General features: G+C 36.1%; 1 pseudogene; it reads right to left on the bottom strand.

Moving 5' to 3' along the window:
• Window positions 1–4,067: 4,067 nt before the first annotated feature.
• On the bottom strand, window positions 4,068–6,519 carry LOC132628530 (receptor-like protein Cf-9; annotated as a pseudogene).
• Between the last annotated feature and the right edge of the window lie 2,570 nt (window positions 6,520–9,089).

Genomic DNA, 9,089 nt, shown 5'->3' with positions numbered 1-9,089 from the left:
GTGGTGTGCACAATAGGTTCCATACCCGGCTGGTTGTAGCATGGATCGGTGTGGTAAAATAAGTGTATACATATATAATGCATGAATGACTTATAGGAGTAACTTCTGGGTCTTTCGGAGTGACGTAGGCCTCCGAATATTGTTATGGAGCTAGCATCGTCAACATGTCTTACCTTTACTGAAATAATGATTACAAATTCAACTTAAGAATCATGGAAATAAAGCAATAACATCATCAGGAATCCAAAGAAACATAACCTTTATAGCATTCTAAGAATGGAATCATTATGGATAACGTTGGTTCGTTCGTTTCGTTCTTTTCATAAGATTCATGCCAAAGAGAAAGAAAGGATAGCCTTAACATACCTTTTGCTCTTATGATAGACCTAAGGCCCTTGGAAACATATGACTCCATAATAATTAGAGTCTAATCATTTACGAGAAGTTGATAAATAACATCTCATGGAGGGAATAACTGTGTAGAAGTAGAAGACTTGTGACGCTCCATTCTTTGGAACTCATCTAAAGAGAGAAATATATGATAGTACTTAACATCGGAGAAGATGAATACGATCTAGACATACACAGTTACAGTTCTACAAAACTTATTATGATACTTTCAGAGACCATCCTCTAATCTTACGGTCCATCCTATTTTGGAAAGACTGTGGTCGGTGACAACAATGCGATTTACCTTAGAAGAAGCTTCTATACCTCAATGGTGGTACTCTAAATGCTTACGACATAATTCATCTTACGTTACGCTTTATAACCCGTGACGATTACCTATAATCTTTGACCTTATGTCCATCTTAGGCAGTGACCACTAACTCCTTTAACTTACCTGCAACTTATCCATATTAGCTCATTCGAGGGAGAGACTCTAATCCTTAATGACAAATTAGTGACTCAACGAGAGTAGTACGCTCAAATGAATCGGTTCACGAACATAATGTATTTCCTCATTTAGCTTATAGAGATTTATGACATGGAGTTAATGTATTTCCATAAACTATAGAACTCTTCAATGATACTTCCTAAACCTTATATGTATAACTTAACTTCAATACACCTTATGACTCATCAACGATAAGCCGAAGCTAATCATTTGATTCATGCTACCTTCAGATCCACCTCCCATCAACTACCACCAGAAAATAGCCATACAACTCATCCTACATATCTTTCTATTCCCCAATTACGCTCTTTAGAAGCTCTCAACATTGTTCACCTTAAATAATCCCTCTATATCTAACTCTGATCACATAGAACTATCGATGTCATTTATCTTAGCTATTGTCCTACAACACCCTTAACCATACTTTAGAAACCATCAACACTATTCTACCTAATCATATTGACATAACTTATCTTAAGGGAAGCTCTACGACTCAACAATGGTAACCTACGTATCATCAATCATGATCCATCTTACGCTACACTCTATAACCTCTTAACCATCACATGAACACTAGCCATAAGGTGGTGTTCCTCTTAAATAACACCCTACTACCCTACTACTACACTCATAGCTAACAACATGCTCTACCTCATAATCTATCATCAACCAACAATCTCTTAAAAGTTAACTGTTTACGATCCTTAGAAGCTACCACATGATTGGTCTTATTTAACTCTCTACACTTCAACAATGACTAAGTAGAACTACCAATATCCATTCATCTTATGCTATGTTCTACAACCCCTTTTAGTGACACTCTAAGAATTCTCTACACCCCTGATCCTAAATGTGTTCTATGCCTCTTTTTGGACAATGTCTTGGAAACTTACTTTGGGAGGTAACCATTCAAACAGAATACCGATATCAAAACATACTACATATATTTTTATTCAGTTTATGAGACATATAACGTGGAAACGATACGCTTTCTTTTGTAAATCTGGACTCCATAATACATGTAAGGGAACATTAACGGAATCTGCAAGTTATCAATATCATTCCACCTAAGGGGAAACTCTATTTCCATCATGATAGCTCGGAACTCAACTCAAAGAGTAATACGATAGAGTGACAACTGATTTTGGACATAGAACATTTCTTAGGAAACACATAAGACTTATAACATGGAATCAATACATTATAAGCTCTAGACTTCATGGTCGTATAAGTAACAATTAACACACGTTGTGTCGTAGTGGCGAGTCAAGGAATAGCCTTACGTACCTTTAAATCGACCTTTCCATCGAGATGGCAAGACCAGCCTCCTCCATAAGTCAAGCTATAACATGAAACAACACTACTATCAACAAAAGGAAACATATCAACTAGCCAACAATGGCAACTCACTCTATACGAGATTCTACGGCGTATGTCTTTGCTTAGTTCCCTTCTATTCCTCATATCACCATCAACAACACATGGACACTAACATTTCAACATCTCCAGCCCCTTTACACAACAAGAACAACCCCCAACATGCAATACAACATGATCAGTAACTCAATTATATCAGTCAATCTTCAACTTCCCAACTAGATAATGAGCGACAAGCTTATTCTACAGTAAATCGGGCAGCACCTCCCCTATTTCTTTTACTTTCCTCAAGTTCATAACAATAAATACACCTCCAACACATGTACACAACAAAACAGTCCTAATATGCTATACAATACAATCAACAACTCAACTACATCATTCTAATATCGTTTCACCATTTGTAGCAACTGAGTATTTCTTAAAACACCAAACTAGCTCATATACAATATGCTAATATTTCCAGCATCTAAATCATAGCAAGAACAGCCCAAAACGACCTATAAATGACCCTCAACTCAATTACACATCCATCCACCAACTGCAGTAACTAACCATAACTAGAGCTTAAATAAAACTATACACATAGAGAAGGAAAGAAACCTTACCTTAACTGCCCCAACTTTTAACTTCATCAATTGTTATCTTCTAAAGCTCCATCCCACTAACTCAGCATGGGTTGTTTGTATAGAGAAACCTCCTGGAAACCCTAAGGAGAACAACTTACTTCAATTACTTGAGCTATCGGGAGGAGAAGGGGGATTTTTCTTGGCCGTTTCAATTGATGAATAAGAATACTTAAAACCCTAAAGGGATAAGGGGTTGCTGCCTTGTTTGTAAAAGAGAAAGAGACAGAAAATCACCTTGAGTTATGGAGGTAAAAGAGGGAAAACGTCCATGGCTAGTATTGTCTGGTGAGAGAACATAGAGAGAGAGAGAAAAGAGAGGGAGAGAAAATGTTGCTGAAGGCTAGGGAGATAGAAATGAAGATAAAAATCAGATTAGTGGCTATATATATCCCAAAACCACCCCTTACTTGAATATTTAGGAAAAATAAGAGCCTTTACTTTCTAAGTAGGTGATGCACCTACTTTTTCATTAAACAAAATCTGATCCTTTCCTTTATTAAGAAGGTAATGCACCTACTTGTTAATTATTTAAGGTAGAAGGTCATTGATTTCCTTTAGACACGTGTATCCTCCTCGTTTAATAAGTAGGACGGAAAATAAGAAGCTCAAGCACGTATGACGTGTAGCTTAAGCAAGTAGGACGTGTAAGCTCTTCGGACGTATAAGCAAGTAGGACGTGTAAAGAAGTAGTTTAAGTAAATAGGACGTTTAAGCAAGTAGCTCGAGTAAGTAGGATAGGTAACTAGTAGCTCAAGCAAGTAGGGCGTTTAACAAAGTAGGTGAAACATATAGGTGAAGCATATAGGTGAAACACATAAGTGAAGCTAGTAGGTTGTCTTATCTTGTCCGATGTCTCACTCGTTCATGAAAACTTATTCACTTTAACTAGACTTAACGTTCACACCTGGACCTTAAGCAACTACTATAACCGTACACACGTTGAGAAGTACGGGGTGTTACATCCTACTAACTGATCATTGATAAATCTCGTCCTCCTCCTAGATCTAGCGCAAATGGGGTTGTCACTTGTGGCACCCCATCACCATAATATCTTGAGAGTGTAAATCCACATAATTCATCATTCCCTTGGCATGAATTGGCCTAAAATGTATCAAATTGTTTTCTTTTAAGGATCCACCCAACAAGATGATTGTGGGAGAGATTTAAGACTTCAAGTGATGCGAGGGATGCAAGTTGCTGCAAAATTTCTCTGCCAGTTTTGTTACTGAGAGATCCAATGATTCAAGTATAGATAAATGTTGGAAAAACAATTTTTTGTTCTTTGAAGCTTTGATATTATCATCCCACTTATTTCCTGTTAAGCTTAAAATCTTCAAATTTGGTAGAGTTCCTAACCATTTGGGAAATGTGTCCTTCAATATATTTTTACTTAAATCAAGGACTTCCTAATGTTTGCAATTGATCAAAGATGATAGGCCCTCCTCCCTAGCTTATATGTATGCAATTTAATGACTCTGAGTTGGTTTCCAATACTAATGGTTGTATTTATTGTCCCGCTAATAAAAACTATTGTTGCTTAAATCCGAAACCCAAAGTTCACTCATCTCACCCAAACATTGTGGTATTATTCCCTTGAAATTATTACTTCTTAAATTTAGCACACCCAATGTTTTCAAACTGTAGGTAGCTGAACCAATCTATCCACTAAGATTAATTTGAGAAAGGAGAAGATAAGACAGGCGCTGCCAGTTTAAAAGTGATTTGGAATAGGACCTTGCAGCTGGTTTTGTTTTAGAGCTACATAATACAATGTTTGCACTTGAACTCCTAAATTTTTCCACTGTAACTGTTAGTGCTCAAGTCTAACAGTCTTAATGATGGAGGGAAAAATATCCAGGAAGCTATAGTCCCATTGATATAGCTTGATGACAAGTAGAGCTATTGTAGTTTTTCATACCACCTATATTAGAAGGAATTGGACCAGTTAGGGAATTGGACGAAAAATCTAAAATTTCAAGTTGCATCTAGCTTCTATTAAAAAATATTTGGCCATTGAAGTTGCTATTTCGAAGTTCTAACGTGATGGGCTTTCCGAATCTCAAGAACCAGGAAATTGGTCTCAAGATGGTTAGCTGTAAGTTCCAAAAGCTCTATTTGGTTGATATTCCAGAGAGGTTTAGGAATACTTGAGAGATTACAAGAACTCATGTCCAATGCACCAGTGAAGTCAGATAGCTAAATGATTCAAGTATCTTACCAGTAAAACTTATACTATCGATATATAACATCATGAGAGATGCATTGCTATTCCATCTAGTTTTCGAAAACCCAACTGTCAGTAGGATATTATTCATGATTCAAGAGCCTTGAAGTTGGAAAAGTGGAAAATCTTTTGGGAAATTTCCCATATAATTGTGTGTTTGAAAGCCGTAGAGTTGTTACATAAGCTCAAAAATTTAGAGGAATGGTGGAAGATATGTTCACAGAGCAAAGGTTAGCTCTCCTAATTAGGTCAAGTTCTTAAGGAACATTTTAAAATTGTAAGGTTCAAGTCTAAGCCCATGTTGAGAATATTGAGTATCTCTTAAGACTCGAAGAACGTATAATTTAGAAAGAGGAGAGATTTTAGAAGGAATTTGACCTAAAAAACTTGAGCTAGATAGATCAAGATGCGCCAAGTTAGAAAATCCACAAAATTTAGGCGAAATATGTGATCCAAGGAAATCATTATAAGACATTTAAGATTGGAGAGTAGAAAGAGGCTATTGTTGGAATGAAACTGGCCTTGAAGTCGGCTGCAAGTGAGGTTACGCTCAGTTACTTTGCTAGTTGTCTCGTCACAATAAACTCCATCTCATGAGTTCAAGTGTGCCGAGGAAGGTGTGTTTTGTCACCTAGCTAGCCACTAGAGGGGTTATTTTGACGGCAGAAAAACTTAGAAAGCGGAAGGTTGTCTACGTCAGCTGGTGTTACATGTGTAAGGAAATGAGAGAGGACGTGGGCCATTTTTTTGTACATTGTGAGCTTACCATAAGACTGTAGTAGGCTATGTTTAGGTGGTTCCGCACTCCTTGGGCAATTCCAAGAAATGTGAAAGAGTTGATGGTTAGTTGGAAAAGCATGAGAAGGAGGAGAAGACGAAGGGATTGGAACATGGTTCCTCTTGCATTGATATGGGTAGTTTGGAGAGAGAGAAACAAGAGAGATTTTGAAGAAATAGAGTCAAGTTTTTCTAAGTTGAGGAATAGTCTCTGCTCCATTATTTTCTTTTTGTGTAAACAGAAATTTCCTTGTTGTACAGAGGATTGGGAGAGTTTGTCTAGAATCATATTTTGTTGTCTTTACTTTGGATATATCCTGTGTATACGGCCATTTGTTGTCCAAGTTTATGAATGAAAATACTCTTACTTGATCAAAGAATAAAATAAAGTCCATCTCATGAGCAACAATCTGTGCTCTTGTTCCATAAAGTGTTTTTGGATATGAATTAATCCTTTGGCCTTTTGTGTTGAACCCACAATTGGTAAACGTGTGCTTGAATTCAAGATGAGCAAGAGCTTGATCGTTGGGGCATCAATGATGTATGAACGAGGAGAAACCGAGTCGACACAGAAAGACATATAAAAGAAACAATTCTAGTTTTACATGGCCCATTTCTGATCTGATTAAGTTGGTAGAGAAGAAACCAGGAAAAATAAAATCAAGGTGACACTCATGTCTACTAATTACTAAAGGTGAAAACTTTGACCGACCAAGGTCAAAGGCCAATTAAATTTGTGATTAAGTTAATCGGGATCCAAAATATATTTTTTAAAACTTTTAATCTTTTATAAAATACAAAAAAAAAACCCCAATCCATTTAACCTAACCCCCCAGCCCATTTATTTTAAAATCAATATCCATTATTTGAAAATCAAAAGGCATCAGTTAGCAAAACTGACGAACACCAAAACCAACCCAACCGTCCTTCAACCTCTTCTAAAGCAAAATCGTCCCTCAAACCACTTCAAAATCAATGAAATTCTTCCGCTTCTCCTCAAACCGATGTTGCTGCTCTCATTTCTCTCTGTCTTCACTGCTGCTTCTTCAAGTAATTCTCAGGTAAAATCGCTGAACTTTTCCTCTTCAAAAGTAAGGGTTTTGAAATCAAAGTGCAAAAATAATGATTTTGGTTAGAGAAGAAGAATAAAATGGGTTTGTCTTCAATGTTGTTTATTTTATTGTTCAATGCTTGAGAAACCCTTATTTGGGTATTTGTTCCACTTATTGGGGTTTGTGTGATTGTAAATTGTGTATATGGTTGTGAAATTATGGTTTGTGGTGCTATTTTTGTTCTTGTTCTCCTTATGGGTTTCGAAAAAAAGGTTTGCTGGGCTTGATAAAACCCTTATTTGTTGTATTTATTTCACTTATTAGGGTTTGTGTGTTTGTAAATAGTGTATGTGGTTTGAAATTATAGTTTTTGGTGCTATTTCTGTTCTTTTTCTCCTTAGGGTTTCAAAAATTGGGCAATTTTTTTGATTTTTTCCAACAACAGAGTAAGATGTTGTAGCAACTTCAGCACTTATTTTGACAGTTGAGGTTGCATGCTTAAAAATCCCCTATTTGGTGTATTTTGTTTAACTTGTGATGATTATGTGTTTGTAGTGAAATGTATGTTTTTTCTACTTCAAAAGTTAGGGTTATGAAATTAAAGTATGAAAATGATGATTTTGGTTAAAGAAGAAGAGAAGAACATGGGTTGGGTATCTTCAATGTTGTGTATTTTGTTCAATTTTTGATGGTTGTGTGTTTATAAATGTACACTAATATTACTAATAGTGAAATAGATCTTATTGTTGTGCTTGTTGTTATCCTTCTAAGGTTTTGGAAAAAGGGCCTCGCCTTTGTTTTGTTTTTACCCAACAACTGAGTAATCTATTGCAACAGATTCATAATATGTTGGTAAAAACCTAAACAGTTGTTGTGGTTGTTGCATCTAGTGAATGTGTTGTTGCAACAGATTCACAACCTGTTGGAAATTGTTAAAATAGTTGTTGAGGAAGCTGCAGCAACTGTTCTGATATTTTCCAACAAATTGGTAATCTGTTGGAACAACTCCCTCATATGTTCCAACAACTTCCTCAGTTGTTGCAATAGATTCACAATCTGTTGGTAAAAATCAATATAGTTGCTGAGGAAACTACAACAACTATTTTAATTTTTTCCAACAGATAGTGATCTGCTGCAACAACTGAGGAAGTTATTGGAACATATAATGGAGTTGCTCTAACAGATTACACACTTATTGCAATATATGTTTCAGCTATTGTAAAAATTTATTACTTGTTTACTTTGAATGATAGACAAATCAATTGAAATTGCTTTTGTTATCTCATGTGTGCAAATAAAATGTCTCTAAGAAAAAAAAAAAGGTCAGATATCATCTGAGGCATTACAGTTAGTAAAAGACCTAAGGGGCAATCATTATTAGAAGCTCTTGGTGATATTGTTTCTAAAGATCTTGCAGAACAGGAAACCTCTCAAGCAAAAGTTTCTAGCCAAGAAGAAGAAGAAGGAGGAGGAAGAGAAGGAGGAGGAGGAGCAGAATAAGGAGAAGAGAAGGAGGAGGAGGATAAGAAGAAGAAGAAGAAGAAGAAGAAGAAGAAGAAGAAGAAGAAGAAGAAGAAGAAGAAGAAGAAGAAGAAGAAGAAGAAGAAGAAGAAGAAGAAGAAGAAGATGATGATGATGATGATGATGATGATGATGATGAAAAGAAAGATGATAATGAATAAGATGAAGGAGAAAATAAATCTGCTTCTTTTGAAAGGCCGACGACTGGGGCTGAAATTATAAAAAAAATGTACATGATGAGAATACCAAGTCCAGTACTATTGAGTCTTCTATTGGGACTGACATTAACAGATATTCCATAAATGAAGTAGTCAAAAGTTTCAGTATTTAGAAGTTCCGGGAACTGATACCGTTGGATGAACAAGGTGATTTGAATGAAGATATGATTGTAAAATTAGTTATGGGCAAGCCCTTTGATAACTTTAGAAAGATACTCCAAAAGGAGGACTTGGAGACTTTTTTTAGGGCCAGGTGTTTTGGAAAACAAGCTGTGGCAGGTCTTGTTGATAAAGGAAGAGATGATGATAATGATGGTGATAGAGTTGGTGGTGGAGTTGGTGGATATACTTCCATTGGTGGTAGTGGGAAGAGTATAGATATCCCATGTAGGT

Source organism: Lycium barbarum, chromosome 2 (genome assembly GCF_019175385.1).
Source record: "Lycium barbarum isolate Lr01 chromosome 2, ASM1917538v2, whole genome shotgun sequence".
Lineage (NCBI taxonomy): Eukaryota > Viridiplantae > Streptophyta > Magnoliopsida > Solanales > Solanaceae > Lycium > Lycium barbarum.
This window is presented reverse-complemented; position numbering and strand designations above follow the sequence as displayed.